This window comes from Maniola hyperantus, chromosome 4 (assembly GCF_902806685.2).
Source record: "Maniola hyperantus chromosome 4, iAphHyp1.2, whole genome shotgun sequence".
NCBI lineage: Eukaryota > Metazoa > Arthropoda > Insecta > Lepidoptera > Nymphalidae > Maniola > Maniola hyperantus.
Window position 1 is genome coordinate 3,216,229 of NC_048539.1, and position 21,566 is coordinate 3,237,794.

Genomic DNA, 21,566 nt, shown 5'->3' on the forward strand with positions numbered 1-21,566 from the left:
ACGTTGAATTCATTTTTGCAGTCAAAGTCGAGGTGGTAATCTTTCAATATATTATAATGCGATCTCTGGCCGAAGGACGACATTCATATTATTACACCTACGTTGGATAACAATGGACCTTTTTTACGCCCCACACCAAATTGAATATTTTCCGATATGACAGCATATTCCAGAACCCAATATCATCGTTATCCCGGATTTGTACTACTATCATACTTAAATCCAAAATCTATAATGCTAGACCAGTATCTGGGTAACAAATTTGTTTACAGACTCTTTATTTGAGCGTGAATTTAGATACGAAAAAATTTACGTCATCCATTGTGGGTTGAACAATAGAAGATGAATAAAGAGTGGAATGTAAGCAGTAATGGAAGTGAAACAGTGGAATAAGAGTCGTTGGAGGTGTGTACGTGTGTACCCAGCAGAACAAGTCCACAGATCGCGCCTACAATGCACGTTGTTTATCCGCTAGGGTGCGGGGGAGGAGAGGCACGCGGGGGGAAGGGCAGGGGCTCCTGGCCGGGCCCAGTGTAGTCAGTCTGTAGCCGCCCTCCGTCGCAGTTGCACGCGCCCGCGAGTGCACCAGTGCCATCTCCAATAACATCCGACCTTCAATCCGAAAGAACGAGACAACTATATACAGGTGAGTCCGAACTCCGATTTAATTGGAATCGGAAAAAAATTACGCCAATTTTTTTGCAACACCCCTTACTTCCTTACACGTCATTATGTAACAACGATTAACAAAATTAGCTTCTAAAGCTTATCGGAACTTTTTGGGAGAATACTTCTAAGAAATGTAGGCGCTACGAGGCTACGAGTTTACTTCGTAGCCGCGTAGGCGATTGTCTAGCGTAGCTGGGTACCCCGAAACGTTAGAGGGTTACTAAAAGGGAATCGTAAAATCTTGTAGTATGTATTTAGTTAGATTCGGGAGAGCGTCTGAAGATTTCAGGGTCAACGCAAGGACATATATTTATTTTATTGGATGACAAGTTATGTCTTGACTGCAATTTATTTTTACTGAATTTCGGAAACCGAGTCCCTATACAATTTACTTAATACTTTCACCAAACAAGATTAATGCAACGAAAAATTAGGGCTGCGTACATGCGTATTTTATAATTCATACCTACTAAGCTGCAATCCTGTATATTGTGTGTTTGTTTATAACACCGCAAAAGAATATGGCATTATTTGAAGTGGCCGACCCTTGATTTGAGTAAATATAGAAATAGTGTCTAGTGACTTAAAACACTTAATTGTTATATTTCTGTAAGAACCTAACATCAAATTTTGACATTGGTTGGTAGACCGAACCAGTGGTAAATTAAACTAGTTAACGATTCAAAAGCACTTGTAATAAGTCTACCTGAATAAAATATATTCTATTCTAGACGTCCACTGCTGGACTTCGACTCGCCACGGTCTTGTGCTGTCTGAATCCAGTGGCTCATTGGGACTCGTTTAATGTCCACCTAGTGGGGGGTAGTGGTAGCTGTGCGTTGATAGATCAGTCAGTCAGTCAGTCAGTCAGTCAGTCACCTTTTCCTTTTATATAATTAATTTAGATTTAGATTAATAACAGCCAAAACCTAAGGCTTAAATACTCTTCGAGGCATCATCCGAACTAGTAGCAGATTCACTTGATGATTCAAAAGCATTTATTTGATGTTAAGTGATTACCTCCAATCATGCTGCAATGGAGCAATATGGATCGACGTAGTTTTTTGCACGAATACAGTTTAAGACCTGCCCCCCAATTGTGTAAGAATAACCATTTCATGGCTATCGCAATCGTCAAGAAATTCTGCCCTTTGATTGGTTGATTCGCTGTTTACATTTTTTCACAGCCAATCAAAGGGCAGAATTCTTGTCGATTACGATAGCCATGAAATGGTTATTCTTACACAATTGGGGAGCTGGAAAGTGCCATAGGCTACTATTGATCTCGGAAAATCAAAAAGTTCATATAGAATTTTAGAAAATCTAAATCCACGCGAACCCGAGTCACTGGCAGCAGCTATAAGCTATAATAGTATAACCTTGTGAAACTCTAATAAAGCGTTATTTAAAAATGATATTTGAAAAGCGCATAAAATCCGTCATTTTGTCTTTTATGAATTTTATTTACCCAGTGACACTCGCGATACCAAGACACATCTAAGGACGTATCATTTATCAAAATCGGTTGAGGGGCGTTGACTAGTTACAAGCGGACATAGGAACATAGGTACATACATATACATCAAACACATAATCCCCCTTTTGGGTTTTCGGGTCGGGTAACAACACAGTTGTACTATTATGTATTGGCTGTACTAAGAGTATTATGATACACGCCAATAGCAAAAATTGCAATGACAGAAGTGTATGAAGCCTCGACCTTGTTCGGAGTCACACTTCGCCCTCCTTTGTCCGCCAGAGCCACGCCGGGCGACAGTGATTGAACGGTTAACATGTAAACATTTAGGTTCTATTGATCCGATTCTTTTATAGCGCTTACAATTTAGGGTAAAGACAGATTGGTCCACGTACGTTGCGTATTAAATGAAACGTTCCTACATTGGAAAAATAAAAGCATAAAATGTAATAGTTTTACCTTATTTCAAATTAGTCAAATTTAGATTTATTGCTTTTTGTATTTTAGAATAAATGTTTTTGTTCTCATTTAAAAAAACCGGGCCAATTGAGCGATGTCATTTTGTTCCTGATCTACATCTATACCTACTACACTATATCAATGTACGTTGGTGTACACATCCACGCGGACAAAGTCTCGGGCACCATTAGTAGAACATAGAGTGGAAGGAGTGTACCTACTAAATAAATAAAGCAAAAGTCGTATACGCAAATGTAAACATATATAATATGCATGGATTTATAACAAACATAATAAAGAGAAAGCCTATTACACTGCTTTAAGCGTGGAGGCTCGTACAAACATACCGCCATCCCCTTCCATCCACGTTGGTAACTATTTTTCGTTACCAGCTACGAAATAAGATTAATACCTACTTTGTCTTTTCGTAACTAGACATTAATTAAAAATATTTAATCCTGGTTCGTAGCTGTTTTGTAAATTCCAACACTGCACTGGTTTGGACAACGTTGTACGAATCGTATACGTAACGTACGCGAGACCAATCTATCTTTACCTTTATTATTTAGCCATTCTATATCTACCTAGGTAGGTACACTTCAGAAAAGTAGATAGATAGATAGAAATACTTTATTGCACACAAAAAATATTACATAACTATTACAGAAACTAAAACTAAAAATAATTGTATGCAAAGGCGGCCTTATTGCTCATAGCAATCTCTACCAGGCAACCTTTGGTGAAAGGAGAAACTAGGTGTGTTGGATAGTACTTACACGCAATACAGAAAAATGGAGTAGTATAATATATTATATAATATAATTAACTATTTCAGTAATACATTCATAACTATCATATGATGGGCCTTTAAATAATATATTTCTTTTAAATCCTATAATCAAAAAACCTTTTGATTATACGATTGCCCGACAACCTGCACGAACGAGGAGCTACACGAGGCTACCGACCGAGCTATCGCGGTTGCGGCTTTTTGGGCTGCCCGTATTTGAGGTGACCGTCGAGAAGAAGAAGAAAAACATTTTAAACAATATTATTGCAATCCAATTTAGTACTAACTGTCCGACTTAAATAATGTCACATGTCGTCACATTGTTGCAATAAATAATACGATGTCGTGTGTATGTGTATGTTTTTAGTAAAATAGAGTCATAAAAATCGTTCAATAGCTACGCCCTGTGGATGGAAATTAAGTGTAAGAATTTAAATAATGAGGTGTTAAATACATACTTAATGGTCTTTACAGCCTTCTGTATATCACGGAATACTAATAGTTAACACGCAACCTGCCATACGCTAAAATTATCGGACGTGTTTCCATTTTCACACGTTACGACATGAGTCAAATATCAAACCGCTTTTTAACCGACTTCAAAAAAAGGAGGAGGTTCTCAATTCGTCGGAATCTTTTTTTTTTTTTTTTTTTTTTTTTTTTTTTTTATGTATGTTCCCCGATTACTCGAAGACGCCTGGACCGATTTTGAAATTTTTTTTTTTGTTTGAAAGGGTATACTTCAAAGTTGGTCCCATTTAAATTTGGTGAAGATCTGATGAACATCTTCGAAGATAGATACTGGAACTCCTCAACGGATAAGAGTAAATTGCTCGCGATCAGTGTATAAGCTTAGTAAACAGTAGATTTTTAACCAGTCATAGCATAATTCCATGGGGCCACTAAAAATTGTGAAATAAATTTTTTTTACAAAAAAAATAAAAACCGACTTCGATACACAAACACTAAAAATTGAAAAATAATTTAATTTATTACCGAATATCTTATGTATACAAGAGTTAATATAGTTCCATAATAATATTTTTTGGGGTCGGTGCCAATGAGGTGCCATTGTGGAGTCTCATAAAAATATGAAGTCTAGACGATTCGCGCAGCTAAAGCTAATTGGCACCGGCACCAAAAAGTATTATTATGGAACTATATTAACTCTTGTATACATAAGATATTCGGTAATAAATTAAATTATTTTTCAATTTTTAGTGTTTGTGTATCGAAGTCGGTTTTTATTTTTTTTGTAAAAAAATTTTGGACTTAGAACTTATTAATTTTGCTGTTAATCTCGGTAGGTCTATAGACATGCGCAGACGCGGGACTATTGTTCGTGAAGGACATAAGTCCTTATCTCTTTCTACGGTGTTTTGCCATACTATTAGTCCATCGTGTGCGTTAAGAGATGCAGTTCTTAGTGATCCATTTCTTGTCCTCCGCGGATAAAACATTTTTATCTCGGACTAGCTGATGCCTGCGACTTCGTCCGCGTGGATGTAGGTTTTCAAAAGCCCATGGGAACTTTTATTTTCCGGGATAAAAGAAGGCAGGTCATGCCTGTCGTAGAGGTGATGGCCGTTGGAGCCGGAAAGTCCTTGAGAGAAGACCGCGTAGGTAGGCAAGCATAGTGTGGGACGCCCTCCAGCACGATGGACCGACGATATAAAGAGGCTGGCGGGATGTGGCTGGATGAGGAAGGCTGAAGACCGGGTGTGGTGGCGCTCTTTAGGGAAGGCCTATGTCCAACAGTGGACGTCCGCAGGCTGATGATGATTGAAGAGTTGAGACTTGGAATTCAATAACATAATCTATGCTTGGCATTTACAATATTATTTCACCAGGAACAGTTCCTGAATCTTTATGGTTTAGGAGTGCTGTACCCTCCATCATCAGGTTAGAGTATTTCGGATTGGGAGTGTCATCGTGAAGCCGTTGCTTGATACCTAAAATATCAATTCACTATCAGAAATTCTAAAATCCCCACGATTTAGGACTTTAGTACTTTGCAGCATCAGGATTGAGGAGTTAGGATCCGAAGTTCAATGATGTAGCCTATGCTTGGTACCTAAAATAATTTTGCATCATCCGCAGTTCCTGAAACATTATAGTTTAGGAGTTCTGTACCCTACATCATCAGGGTCGAGGAGTTGGGACTTGAAATCTGAGAATAAAGTCGTTGCTTGGTACCTACAATATGAATTCACTATTAACACTTCCTGAATCTTAATAACTCAGGCGGGCAGTAACCCTGCAGCATCAGGATTAAGGAGTTGAATCCAGAATTTTTTATGTGACCACCACGAAAACTTTTTTTGTTGATTAAAAAAAAATTGCAAATCGGTCCAGAAACCTCGAAAAAATCGATGTAGAAAAAAAAACCACCTACTTTTTGTCAGTCGGTTAAAAACCGATGACCTTGAAATATTTACGGAACAATCTTTAAAATATCCCCTTTCTAACAAAAAAAGAATGAATGAAATCGGACTACGCGTTAATGAATTACAACTCAGTATACATTTTAACTTTCATCCCCTCTCCTACGGGAACCATGCTGATTTTCGGGATAAAAAGTATCCTATATTCTTCCTCATAGTATGACCTCAAATCGTACCAAGTTTCATTGGAATCCATTCAGTAGTTTCAGCGTGATGCGCGGCCGTGATACAGACAGACAGACAGACAGACAGACAGACAGACAGACAGACAGACAGACAGACAGACAAAAATGAAAAAAATTACAGTTTTGGGTTCAGTATCGAGTATAGAGTGCCCTCGAAAAAATTTTTCAAAATATCTTCAATGTACAGAATTTGACCTGTTACAGTTTTATTATAAGTATTGATGATCAGACTCGGATCGTCTTCAAAACGAGAAAAAGAAACAACCAGTCTCATCTCAGCTGTATTAAAACAACATTTTCTATTCTATGGACTTTTTATTCCACTACTAGAAAGAAAGAAAAAAAAAGAGTGTGAGAGAGTGAGAGAAGCCGAAACAACACAACGCATTGTGTTGTTTCGGCTTCTGTAAAAGTATGGACGATAAGCGTACACAGTGATTATGCTAGTAGTGCTAATTAATTATTTTTTAAAGTTTTCATGGTAAAATTTCTTCGTTGACGTATAGCGTATTATGCGAGTCGCATTGAGGTGCGCCTTCTTTCTAGCGATGAGACGCGACGTCGCGTCTCACCGTAAATATTTTGAACGGACGTTTGATTCGTTCTCCGTCAATGCGCATTGGAAACGCTCACAGCATTAACAAATATATTAAATTATTATTAATGACCAGTCAGGGCTGTAGGAATATTAATGATACTTCAAACTATTGGTAATGGTTATTATTTATTAGGTTTTGTCCGCAAAGATATGAAAAGTGACTATATTTCAAATACATTATTGCTTAGGCCCAATTTGCTTATAGTTGTAGTTAAGATAGATCATTAATTTTATTTGGGTAATTAAAGCCCAAAGATTATGTCCAACTTTGCTGTGTTATCTCTGAAATACTGAGTTCAGATATTATTATTATGTTTGTGTACAACTTAATAAATAGATCAATCTGAAGTTGCAACTTGAAGGTTTGCAATGTGCAGGTCATGATTGAGGGATTAAAGCCTAGCGCTTGGTTGCAATGAGACCTGGTGGTAAGTGAACATCACTTACCACCAGGTCTCATTGCAATTGCATTGCAGCCTAAGATGGAGCGCGTTTTAAGTTTTTTGGACTTCTTATTTTGCTCGCACCATACAGGCATAGTCAATTATTGATAAAGGTTTTTTTTAGGGAAAACGCTTGAACACAATAACACCTGATGGAAAGTGATGATGAGGCCTAAGATGGGACGCGTTAACCTAGAAGATGCCTATTCACTCTTGTTTTAAAGACACCCGGGTTGTAATTGGTAGGGAACACAGATCGTGAAAGAGTATTCCAAACCTTAGCCATGCGTATGAGGAATTATGACACATAAATGCGTTAAAGATATTCTCTACCCCAAAGTCTCTTTTACGTTTTATTAGTGTCTCTAATGTGCCTGTATTATTTTCTAAAGTAGTGCCTAACTAGCACAATGCACTTCGCTACAGGTCTATAGACTGTTGATAGTAGTTTGTGTGTCAAGTAGTTTGCGAGAACTTCAGTGGTATCATCATCAACCTATTTGCACACAATGCTGGATGCAGGCTTTTTCAAGGGTGAGTCACCATACTTAATCTTTCTGCCCTCTCATTCGCCATTTGCCGCTAATGTGGTTGATATTCAACCTCTCAGGAATGCCCTTCCGGCGTCTGTGGTTCCTGCCATGTATACCTTACAGTTTACGGCAGAAAATTATGTATGTAGAGCGTTTTTTCTGTCACTTATACCTATATGACGTTTTTTCGGTCTCAACGACAGACAATGCTCTACAAAACCACTAACTCCTTCTAAAGGTCGATGTACATTATTTTTCATCTCACTCACTCGGAAACAATCCTTTTGCCGTTTGAAATCTGAGTAGAAAGTGGTAATTTTGCTCTCTAGGGCGCAAAGTACCAGTTGAAATTCGAACGTGACGAACTGTCGTCTATGGTTGCGTAAACGTTCAGAAACGCGGTTCGTCCTTACTGTATAGTAAAGATACTATTTATTATATATTACTACATATTATATATTATATTATTTAATAAGTATTAAGTGACAAGCAGGGACATTTATTTTTATTAAATTAAATCTAATACCTACCTACTCCGTTTCAGCTTTATTGAGCAAACAATATAAAGTTCGTTGAATTACGATTTTTTTTTATTCTAAGAATTTTAAATTTGAATTCTAAACGCACCCGAAAAAAACTTTATTCGTATATATAGAATCTTCTTGAATTAGAACCTCCTTCACTGCTAGGTACTGGCGCCTCTTGTATCGAGCATCTAGCGTTTTCTTCGCTGTAGTGAGATGAAAAGTTGTGTGTTTCGCACGTGTGCAAATTTATTCGAGCTCGGGTCTTTGAATTCCTCGCTACGCTTAGAATTCTATCTTTGAACCACTTGCTTCGCTCGTGGTTCAACCTTAGAATCCTTCGCTAGCTCGGAATTCAATACAAATTCTCGGGACAAAATAACACCTTTGCACCCTTGCATAACAAATAACTATTCTACCGCGTACTGTAAGTAACTTCAAGGCAAGAGTGAACCGGCATCTTCTAGACAAGCTCGCACTTAGACGTGATCATTGCTTTCCACAAATCATGATTGTCGTCAAGCACACGCCTATCCTGTAATAAAAAAAACCTTTTTAAGGTCAGTTCTGCAGAAGGACGGTCGTTCCACGCTGCGTTTGCCACTTACAAGAACTTGGCAAACATGCAAATTGTTATAATAAAACAATGTGAATAAATGTAGTCTAATCCTCGTCTTCAAGATCGGTCAGTATTTATAAGCAATCGACTTTTTATGCCAAAGCCAGTAGCGGCCAGGCTATATTCGTGCCCGCCCACGCTGGGTTATTTCGGTCTCTACTCTCGGCCCACGCATTCGCAGAGCACGTGGTCTGGCGTGACGCGGACCTTACTATTATTTCATACTAGCCTCCCACGATGTTTTTTCAATACATAAACAATGAAGTGCGTCCTAAAAACGATCTGGCTTCAGATTTCTTGACTTTTTAGGGTTTAGTTTGCTCAATCGGTTGTGGAGAACTAGTCTAAAATTTAATTGCAAAATTCGATCACACACCTATTAACACATCAATTTAAATAAAAGTCTACTTACTAACTAGAGCCTCTGCGTTTAGATTGCAACGTTACCATCACGCGAGATCGTTATCAAGTAATAAGCCAATTACCGTTAAGAAAAACCGACGTCATATCAACAAAACAAATAAACTTGTTATACAATAAGCCAATTACGCGCGGCGTTATTCAGTTAGGAATGTAATGGGAACAAATTGTTGTAACGCTATCTGCAATTGCTTCCCGACAACTCTCCGAGTTCGAAGTGACGTGTTGCGAACGAGTGCAGTGAATAAATCGCATGTAGCAATCATAACGTTGTTTCTACCGGACTACAACAAAACCAAAAGGAAGGGTCATGATTTTAGAAGTTTATGTATGTATATTTATATATGTTCGACCGTAGTGCCAAAACTACTGAGCTGATTTTGATAAGTCAGTTGTCAGTCGTTCGTTATTATCAGTCAGGCTACATTTTATATGAACAACTAAATCAATATGACATATTTCATCCAAAAAATTGGGGGTCTTTCTAGGCAATCTGTAAAAAACAAGTTTAGAATTAATTCATATATACATTCTGCCTTACTATACCTAAGCGACGATTAATAATCCATAATCCGTAACTGAAATCACAAAGCTGACATGTTTTAGACTCGTGTCAACGCCAGCACCGCAATTTACCGTGTTAAATAATGGATACATTGTAATATGTACGAATTGACAGTTTAAACGTAGCATGTTCATATTAGCTGTAACATAAAAATGCAACTCCTCAATATATCAAAGTAGGTTGCCTGCACATCGGATTGAAAGAGAGGTGATGCAAAATTATGTAGGTTAGGTAGTTAAGCAATAAGATTTAAACAATAGTATGTAAGATTTATTTATTGTTATTGTTAGTCGATAAGCGAGAGTAGATCATAAGCCGGCTCTCAATAAACATCTTCCACTGTTGCCGCATTTAATTATTACCATACGGCCACAACATATCTCATGGCGACCCTTGCCAGTCGGTGCATGCCTAATCTAAGTGCGTGCACCGGCTGGGCACCGATCAAGATGAAGACTACACAATTTTCAAAAGAATATTATCAAGATTCAAGACTCAACTAAAACAAAAAGAAGAAAATAATTCCACGTCCTGTATGAAACACTAACATCAAGAAATAAGTTCAAAAATGAATCGCTTATGAACAGAAGACAATCTCAAGCTTCATTGATCGGCCCAGCATCATCGTGCGTCCAGGGTTATCCCGGCCAAAACTAGGAGGTGTCCAGGGTATTCCCGGCCCAGTTCGAGGAGTCCAGGGTTTTCCCGGCCCATTAAGATGCAGTAAAGAAGAGGCGCAGACTCCAGACCTCCGGACCTGATGACCAAAACCTGTCCTGATGACGACGGCGACTACACGGCGGTCACGAAATTGACTATTGAAATGCGTCGCTAACAGTTAAAGTAAGTGCAATTTATCTCTCGTAATGGGCAAATAGGTAGAATGTGTAGCTATTGTATTTTTTTTTTGGGTAGATAATTTAATTTGTAACTTTGAAGTTAGATAATAATGTACCTACTTGCGATTTAATTTTGTACGTAGGTTAGGTGAATATTGGTTTTTTAATAATAAATAATACTTGCTCCACTATCTACTAATAAATTCCATTCGTGCTGTATTTGTAAGATTTTATATAGTGTGTAGGATAGTTTAAAATAATAATGGATAGTCAATAAATGAATAGGTCCTTATTTTTTTCGTAAATATTCGGTGTTAAAATCGAAATATAATAATTCAGAGAATTATAACGGTGTCATCGCGTGGTCAACGACACACGCGTACCCGAACATTTTGTATTGTTATACGAGACAATGGTTTTGCTCGAGATGCAATTTGCAAATACAAGGAAATGAATATGAAATAAGGAGAATTTTTCCCCTACAGACGTTTTTCGTCTAGTTTCGCGCTAGTTTTGACGATATAAGACTATACCCGGCTTTGACAAATTAGGACTCTGCAAACCAAAGGCTTGATCACCCTTCGGCTGTAGAAGTGCTATAGGTATAAAATATACAATATTTATTTTGGGATTGAGACATACTGACGTAGGAAGATGATTGTTATTTATTTATTTGGACGCGATGTTTTGTGCATATTTAGTACCTCCTCATTCAACTATATATTTGTCTAGACTCTTGATCATTATCTACCGCGCTGGTGTTAGTGAAAGACCTAGAATTTTTATGAAAAGTTGAATGTTAATGAAATACTTATTGAAAGAAATAAGTTTGATGAAGATAATAAGTGTTATGAAAAATGCTCGCAAGCATGTTATGTTAAATATTTATTAGGAGAGTACGCGCCGCGTTTGTTGTATGTATATTTATTTGTATTATGTGAAGAAGTAACTTGAAAGGAAGATGAAGACTAGGAGAGGTTTATTTTGACTGTCCAGGAAATATGAATACCTGAGATGTTTACTTAATAATAGGTATTATTATGGGTTTTAGAATAGAAACCTTATATTTACCGTCTTACGACGATGCTATACGACAGCTGTATACTTATGATGACGACTATTTGATAGGTCAAAGAATCTTTTAAAGTCGATTTGTGAAATCGATACATCAGCTTATACATATCTCATATCTATGATGCTATTTTGAGATTATTTTATTACCTATGATGAGATTTTTCGAAACTTTTGTAAAAGTTAAATCCTTGACTGCACTTAATAGATTACGATTTTTCTAGTTATAAGTAAGGTTGAAAGTATGCCCATACGAAGCAAGAGATAAGATAAATTGCATTTAAGCACAGGAAGTAACTAAAAAAAATGTTTCCTTACATAATTTAATTTTATTTAGCATTAGATTTTATTTTTGTGATTGTCATCATCTTTTCTTCTGATTCGATGTAGCGTCTAACATTTTTTTTTCTTTTAAGGGGAGGGGTAACCGCATACATTTTCAGGGGAGTTGTAATATGTACGAATTGACAGTTTAAACGTAGCATGTTCATATTAGCTGTAACATAAAAATGCAACTCCTCAATATATCAAAGTAGGTTGCCTGCACATCGGATTGAAAGAGAGGTGATGCAAAATTATGTAGGTTAGGTAGTTAAGCAATAAGATTTAAACAATAGTATGTAAGATTTATTTATTGTTATTGTTAGTCGATAAGCGAGAGTAGATCATAAGCCGGCTCTCAATAAACATCTTCCACTGTTGCCGCATTTAATTATTACCATACGGCCACAACATATCTCAACATAGCTAATATTCTGCGAGACCGTATAGATACGTCATCGTTAAAGATAGAGCCATATCACACTGGCACGCCATAGCGACGTCGCTGGCTACGTAGCCAAGGCTACCTCTGATTTTCTACCGTAGCCAAATGAGGTTGGCCGTTAAGTAGCACAACAACACAACAGTAGTGAACACAAACACGCTGGCATTCGTCCTGGCCATCAGTTGGCCACTGAGTGAGGGAGGAGTAACTTATTTGTATACAAAATACAGGAAATTTGGCTACACGTCCTCAGCTCACCGGAGTATCCAGGCTGGTCGGTCGTGGTTACGCTTCCAAATTGACGACGTCGCCAGATCGTAGTCGTAGTAGTCAAATGAGTTAACTGTCATACATTTCAATACGAATTGTTAAGATACCTACGTAGCTGACCGTGATACCACAGTTCACGACAGTTAGAGAACTTGTAACAAAACGTCGAGACTTCGACGTCACTGGCAGGCGTCAAATATTGCTAAATTTGACGCTAGCCTATGAATAGCCTATTTTTCTTTGATTTCACGTCACCCGTAGTCTAATATTTGACATAATTCATCGATTCATGATCAACCATAAGTTCCATCGCTCTAGTTCACTCTGCCGTGGCCAAGCGAGTTAACTGTCATACATTTAAATACAAAGTGATTGGATGCGTTGCTGGCGACGTCGCCATGGCGTCCCAGTGTACTGTGTATAGCGCCTTTACCGTGATACGCTCTAATATTCCGTGAGACCTGTGGTGAGACCGTTTAGGGACGTCATCGTTAAAGTTAGGCTGAACACTTGATTACTCAAGTGTCCCTTTGCGTTGTGTGGGAATTCATAATTGTTGTTGACTATCATTAATTAACAGGCGCTAGAATGGTATAGAAATTTGTAAACAAAGAGAATTTAAACAATACGTCGTCGCAAATGTCGATACATGTATGAATAAAGCTCAGTTGAGTTATTAATATATATTTAGGAAGAGAGAATGAATTAATAAATCTTAAATCATAATAATAAGTAATAAGTAATAATATATAAAAGGAAAAGGTGACTGACTGACTGACTGACAGACTGATCTATCAACGCACAGCTCAAACTATTGGATGGATCGGGCTGAAATTGGGCATGCAGATAACTTATATGACGTAGGCATCCTCTAAGAAAGGATTTTTAAATCCAACCTCTAAGGGGGTGAAATAGGGGTTTGAAATTTGTGTAGTCCACGCGGACGAAGTCGCGAGCACAAGCTAGTCAAACATAAAACTTAAACAAATATCCTCAAGTCATACAGTTACTGTGGATATAGGGTAATAGTGTATTCGTCCTTGGAACGATTATAAAACTCTGATAAAAAGCGAAGTTATAAACCGACTTCCTACGTTTAAATTATCGATGCTTATTCAAGCTAAAACGCTAAAGCCATTAATTTCAATACCTTAACCTAGATACTGATATTAACAGTGGTCTCTCCGTCACCCGCTCCATACAAACGTAGTTTGGATCTTATTCTAATAATGGTACTGATTCTGAGCACAACCAAATTTTAGAGTATTCGCATCCTCTTCTTACTAATGTAATTTGAAAAATACAGACACAGTTTGACAGTTTTAAATTTAATTTATAGATATTAAAACCCGTGGTTTTAGCACACAGTCACGTGGCTAATGTTTAAATTTGTAGCGTGCACTAAAATTTAGCGTCTTGTGTAATGTAATGTCTTGTAAATGTAAAGTTCATGTTTCCTGTCCTTTTTTAGCATTGTTAAAAAGAGAAGGATACAGATACTCTAAATTTAGTTTAGAGAAAGACAACGGAATCGGTGCCATTATCTAATTAAACTCGATGTAATTTTGTAGACACGTTTTAGTAACTAATATCTATATCTGTGGTTTGTCAGTTTTCCGTAAAAATAACTAGTTTTAAAGTTTTACGGGTTCAAAGATTTAATATGTAAATTCTTGAGATCGTGTAACTTTGAAAATGAATATTTTGACGGAAATCTGGCAACCACATACATATCATAATATATTAGTTCCTAGAACGTATCTACAAAATTATATTGAGTTGAAACGTAGCTACGACCTCCCTGGCGCAGTGGTAAGCACTGTGGTCTTATTAGTGGGAGGTCCCAGGTTCGATTCCTGGCAGGAATCTGATTTAGCGTTCCGGTACGATGTCGTGTAGAAACCAAAGGGGCATGGATGTAATAAAAACTGCCATACCCTTTCCAGGTTAGCCTGCTCCATCTTATTAGACTACATCATCTCACCACCAGGTGAGATTGCAGTCACGGGCTAACTTGTATGAATAAAAAAAGGCTGGAAAATTTCATTGAGTCTGGTTAGTATTCAAATGAGAGCCAAACTAGGTTTGTATGGGGCGAGCGACGGAGAGACCCGTGTCAAGTTTACTTCGTTTCCACGATACGGATCCTAGCTTCAAAAGAAACTTGACCTTCCAGCCTTCGTGAGCCGCTACGATATATCATTTGCCCTCTTCGGCACAGATAACTACAAATTTATCGCTAGCACGATACTCGAATTGGTTTTTTAAGCTGTGTATTATTAAGTTGGCAATTTGTTGAAGGTTAAATATCTACTTGTGGGGTCTACGGAGTTAGAAGCGCGACTAAAAAATAAACGCCATAAGTTACAGTTTTTTAGATCACTAACCATAATATTATAAATGCGACAGTAACATTGGCTACAATGCATTGTTACAACAAGAATAGCACAAATTCAGCCAATCACAACAATTGAGATTCTAATCATGATTTATGCAGGTTTTACGAAATTGCCCTACAGGCATAATCACATAGTGATTAAATATCCCAAAAAAATCATAATAAAAATAATAAACAGAAAAATACGAACCATTAAGACCCTAGTATTATTGAGGGCAAATTGAAAGTACATTCACATGATTTACTTTGGTAAAAGTGCTAAATAAACTAGGCTGGATCAAAACAGGAAACGAACAAAGAGGAAACGAACGAGGAAAGAGGTAACAAGTTTTTGTAGCCGTTAAAAGTGTAAAAGAGCAGACAGTTTGAGGCCTCTGCGTGCTTAGTATGAGATTTTACTTCACACCAACGTTGATAGAATTCGAGATCGAAACACTTCAGCGTCAAAGTAAAATAGACCTAAACTAGTTTGATTTAACGCTCAAATTTATCTATTGTCTTAAAATCAGCGCAAAAATCTTATTTTTGAACTTCCCGAAAATATCGCAGCCAATCATCTAGTGCGCGTCCGTATGCTATTGGTTGTTACCTACGCGCCATTTTTTGTACGCGAAAATTATAAGCAACATAGCACGAGTCTCTGTTGTCCTTGTGTTTAAAATCTTAACGTCAAGCAATAAGGTCTGTATTTCATTGGTGTACATTTTCGGTATTAGTCGGCGTTAGGTTGTACTTTTCTGGGTAAACTAAATTTGCCGATGCGACTTATAAAAGTGGTAGTACAGTACTGAATTGTTGCTTCTAAAGTAATGAATTTAAGATCCATTTTTCTCTAGCGTTATGGTGTTTCAATCTCGAATACTTTCAACGTTTGGGGAGATAGAAAGTCTCATACTAAGCACTACCGCGACTCGCAGGCGGGCGGCGCATACCGCAGGGCGTCGCACTGCGGTACGGCACCATCGAACACAGTCGCTATAATCCGCTCTCACGAGTGTCTACTTGTGTCTCACTGGTCTCACTGTACTCTGTAGCATAGAGTCTATACTACCTATACACAGAAATAAGAATAAGTATAAAGATAACAAATCTTGTTGAGTAAAACTTAAATCTGTTCGAGCATTGCAATAGTAGAATACACATACCTACTGAATTCCCAACGACATTAAAGAAGAAACAAAAGAAGTCACCTTTAAGAGAAAATTAAAACAATGGCTACTACAGAAACGCTTTTATGATATACAAGAATTTCTAAAGCATAAACCTCAATAGCGTGACGCACCTGTAAATGACATCTGATATATATAACTATAAGACCTTGTAAGATTAAATAATTGCAACATAACTAAATTAAATTCTTACAGTAACTATTTTTAAATATTTTATTCTATTGACAGAGACTTAATCAGACCATGACAGCAATTATTTAATACTACTATACGTTGACCTTATTTTTATTTTGTACTAATCTTGCTTTATAATAAATTCTAGTCAATATTCTCATAATATAATAATAATATATAAGCATGCAAATGAATAATATTTAATATCTAGTAATGATAATTTTAATAATTTTAATTCTATTCTTATTGTATCTTTAATATTTACCATTTTATTGTACCTAAAATTGTATTTGCAATACCCTGACAGGGTCTCATGTATTTAGCTTTTAGCTTTAAGCGCCCACCATCCATAAATGTAAATGTACATGAAAGCAAATAAGTAAATCTGAAAATACACCACCCACATACTTAGTAAAAGTTCTCTCCTATGTACAGTCGTATTTTTTCGACATTTTGCAATCAAAAACTATTAAGCATAAAAACAAATAAAAATCTGTTTTAGAATGTACGGGTAAAGCCCTATAGGTTTCTTGACAGACAGACAACTAAGTGATCCTAATAAGGGTTTCTTTTTTTCCTTTTGAGGTACGGAAATTTAACACAGGATTTTTTAAAACCGAAATGCACGTGGACGAAATTGCGGGGATCACCTATTTTATTACATTTTTGTGAGTTATAAAGGAAATTCGCATATACATAGGTACATATAGATCTAAAGTGGTAACATATCGAGCACTATGCCTGCCTACATAATATGACACAGTGGGATGTACGGGCAGAGTGTCACTCAACCCGCGCGTGCTCCCGCAAATGGGTCTCATTTGTCAACAACTGAGCCGTTGACATCCATCATACACTCGAAATTCACCAACCACTACACATAACTGTCATATCTAGCTGGTGCGTTTGTATGTGACGTGATTGCTCCTATTCCTGTTAATATTCGCTACTATAAGCATACCAGAAGTGAAGTTAAATATTAATCACGACGCGCAGAAGTTTATCGAGAGTTTTATCTTTTATGATAACCTAACTGCAATATTAATCAAGCTTATTAGGGCACAGGGCTGTTGCCACCACCCAATCAAAATGTCAACCTAAACACAAAAAGCATTTAATAGTTGGTCGAGTCTCGAGTTTGAGACTGGCTTAAAAACGTTTTTGTGTTGTTTCGGATTGACTATGCTGCGTAGGCCTTACTGGGTGCAACAGCCTCACCGGGGAGGATGGCGAGCGCAAAGCTCCGCCTGGGGGTAAGCCCTAGGTCTCGAAGAAATAATTTGAGAGGTCGGGGGGCAACGTCGTCCTAAGGGCGCCTCCTGTGAGGCTCGGACCACCTGTTTGACTATTGGTTAGTCTGTGCGGCCCCGACGCCGTGGCGTGAGTCCACATCCGGATGCCGCATGACGTTAGAAATCGGAGGCTTAAAAATCATCAACTACCCGCATTTATACAATCGACTCAAGATGGCTTCCCCGCAAAAGATCATGTGACTTTCGTTTCAAAAGGCGGCAACTACAAGTGCGACAACAATACCCATATTATTACCTATCACTACCCATATTGCACTACCCAGAATCAGATCGATCCGGTGGTCCGTTGCGACGTGATTTAAAGACAAAGCAACAAACAAACAACCTTGCATTTATAATATTACTAGCTGATGCCCGCGACTTCGTTTGTGTGGATTTAGGTTTTTGAAATCCCGTGGGAACTGTTTGATTTTTCGGGATAAAAAGCCTATGTTACTCTCCGTCCTTTCAACTATCTCTACGCCAAAAATCAAGTTGATTGGTTAGGGCGTGAAGTAAGGACAAACAAACACACTTTCGCGTACGATTATGTGTAAATGTGTATAGTGAGAAGCTGTGATAGCCTAGTGGCTAGGACGTCCGCCTCCTAATCGGAGGTCGGAGGTTCGATCCCTGGCACGCACTTCTAACTTTTAGGAGTTATGTGCGTTTTAATTAATTAAATATCACTTGCTTTAACGGTGAAGAAAAATATCGTGAGGAAACCGTTATGCCTGAGAGTTCTCCATAATGTTCTCAAAGGCGTGTGAAGTCTGCCAATCTGCATTTGGCCAGCGTGGTAAATTATGGCCAGAATCCTTCTCACTCTGAGAGGAGACCTGTCGCCTGTAGTGAGCCGACGATGGGTTGATCATTATCATGATTATGATGATAGTGATAAGCATTGCTGTGCGCGTGTAAATACATATTATGGCTCTCAGGACAAATGTCACGTTGTGATTCCCTCCAATCATAAAGATGTCAATCACAAACGGATGTCGAAACGCTGGGGCCGCGATCATTACGGATTCAAATTGGTCGCTACAAATCCGACCTGCGTTGAACAATTGCCACGCTCGAAGTGGCTAAGAGATAAAACATTTACCATTCTTCATTCATACTTTTTAGGGTTCCGTACCTCGAATAGAAAAAAACGAAAAACGAAACCTTCGTTCACTCTCACTTCGTTGCCTGTCTGTCTGTCCGTTTATGCGTCTGTCATGCCTGTCAAGAAAACCGCTGAGCTAGAATCATGGTAGGTCTTTTAGCACAAGTAAAGGAAAAAATCCAAAAACTGTGAGTTTGTTGGTTGAGATATGTTGTGGCCGTATGGTAATAATTAAATGCGGCAACGGTGAAAGATGTTTATTGAGAGCCGGCTTATGATCTACTCTCGCTTAGGGACTAACAATAACAATAAATAAATCTTACATACTATTGTTTAAATCTTATTGCCTAACTACCTAACCTACATAATTTTGCATCACCTCTCTTTCAATCCGATGTGCAGGCAACCTACTTTGATATATTGAGGAGTTGCATTTTTATGTTACAGCTAATATGAACATGCTACGTTTAAACTGAACACATCACAAAGAAATAAAATAAAATGACGTTCACGAAAAAATTAATTTCCTAAATCGCATATACGAGTAGGTCCGTCATTAACTTGCAGTGTTCTACATAACAGTGTTAGACATATCTTGTACAATGGTACGGAACACTTCGTGTGCGAGTCCGACTCGCATATGACTAGTTTTTACTGTAATGCCCATACTGACATCAAAAGTAGTGCCAATACCTACAGACCACGCTGGGCAGGCGGGTTTTGTTTTACATTTCCCTTAAAACCGATGCCATTTCCTTTATCGATACGGTCTATGAAGTTTAGAGTTTTCATCTCACTTAATCAGATTGTGTTGATGTTACTTATATGAATAACTAGCTTATACCTACGACTTCGTCTGCGTGAACTTTACAAATTTCAAACCCCTATTTCACCCCATTAGGGGTTGAATTTTCAAAAATCCTTTCTTAACGGATGCCTACGTCATAATAGCTATCTGCATGCCAAATGTTGATGGATCAGTTAGTCAGTCAGTCAGTCACCTTTTCCTTTTATATATTTAGATATGAATAACATTTTGAGAGGACTATAGAAACGCTTTGCGTAACACGCACACACCGCCGCGTGCAAGCGATTCGTGAGTATGTTTCAATTTCAGGCATAATTTAATAATGTAGTGTATGTAATTAAATTCAGTTAATATTGCCAGCATTAAAACGCGTCAGTTCAACAACTAGTTTGCCGTCAATTTTAATGACATCATTTGTGGTGCGAATAGCCGAACTGGGCCCCAATCTAATTCGTTCAAGCGCCAATCCGATTATCCGCTCTCTAGTTTATCACATACAATGTACGTCGTATTTGCAAATTAGAGCTAGGTCCATTGCAACTGGACTCAACTGTACCTATATTGCAAATTTTATACGGTATAACAGGCGGTTAATGTTAAACTTTGTATCACTACCCATATTATTGTAAATCATTATTATATTATATTATTATAAATCATCATTAGTAGTAACTCTCAGTGCGCGAGCCTGACTCGCACTTGGGCAGTTTATACCTCTATTGGCACTCCAAGTCCAAGCACTTAATTATAACATTAGCAAAAGGGACGGGCCGTGACTTTGTGGGGCCCTGGGATAATACTAATCGAGGCCCTGCCTAAATAGGTATTCAACTAATTGCTATTTTGTCAACTACAAACCTACCTACTAAGTACCTACACGGTATAGGAAAAAGATTATAAAACAACCTTTCTGCATTATCAACCACTAGATGATGGCCGCAACCTCGTCCGCGTAGATTTAGGTTTTTTAAAAATCCTGTGAGAAATCTTTAATTTTCCGGGATAAAAAGTAGCCTATGTCCTTTCCCGTGATGTGAGATAACTGTGTTTTAAATTTTTAATTAAAGACTCTTCTTGCTACTATACAAAAAAAAACACTATGCTCGCTATAGATCACGCATTGATATAGAATTAGTTTCACCAGAGCCCAGCCAGCCCTTCTATTGGCCCTCAATAGCTCAACCGGTAAAGGAGTGGACTGAAAACCGAACCGAAGTGGTTCAAACCCCGCCCGTTTCACTATTGTCGTACCTACTCCTAGCACAAGCCTGACGCTTAGTTGGAAAGGGGAATATTAGTCATTTAACATGGCTAATATTTTAAAAAAAAAAAACTACTACTACAACTAGATTTACGTACTGACGTTAGTTTTCAGAGTTACTGTACATCTGTGCTTAATAAATACAGATTTACACAAGCCTCCACTTTGTCACTTATCTGCAATGTGTAATATCGTATCTGCAGTATAGGTATCCGTAATACGTATGTATAGGGAAATAAAACAGTATATTTTATGAGTACAATCGTATTGCAGCCGGCATCCAGTTCATTGCAGATCAGGTGTTGCAGTCACGTGTCATTGGCATGGCGCCAAATTGCGCCAAATTGCATTGCAGGCTGAATTCAGGCGGGCCTAGGGTCACCACTTCACCAGATTTACTATCAAGAAGTCCTGACAATAAACCTATCGAATATCTTGACTCTTTAGCAGAAATTTTTCATCATCATCATGATCAACCCATCGCCGGCTCACTACAGGGCACGGGTCTCGTCTCAGATTGAGAAGGGTTTTGACTATAGTCTACCCCGCTGGCCAAGTGTGAATTGGCAGACTTCACACACCTTTGAGAATATTATGCAGAGCTCTCAGGCATGCATGGTTCCTCACGATGTTTTCTTTCATCGTTAAAACAAGTGATATTTAATTACTTAAAACGCACATAGC

At 37.9% G+C, this 21,566-nt stretch overlaps 1 protein-coding gene across 1 annotated transcript in view; it reads left to right on the top strand.

Moving 5' to 3' along the window:
• The first annotated feature begins 537 nt into the window (after positions 1-537).
• LOC117981812 (acetylcholinesterase-like) overlaps positions 538-21,566 on the top strand; it is a 66,212-nt gene continuing 45,183 nt past the window's right edge. Inside the window, exon 1 of the mRNA XM_034968014.2 lies at positions 538-646. The gene's annotated coding sequence lies outside the window, so the exon portion shown is untranslated. The remainder of the gene's footprint in view (positions 647-21,566) is intronic.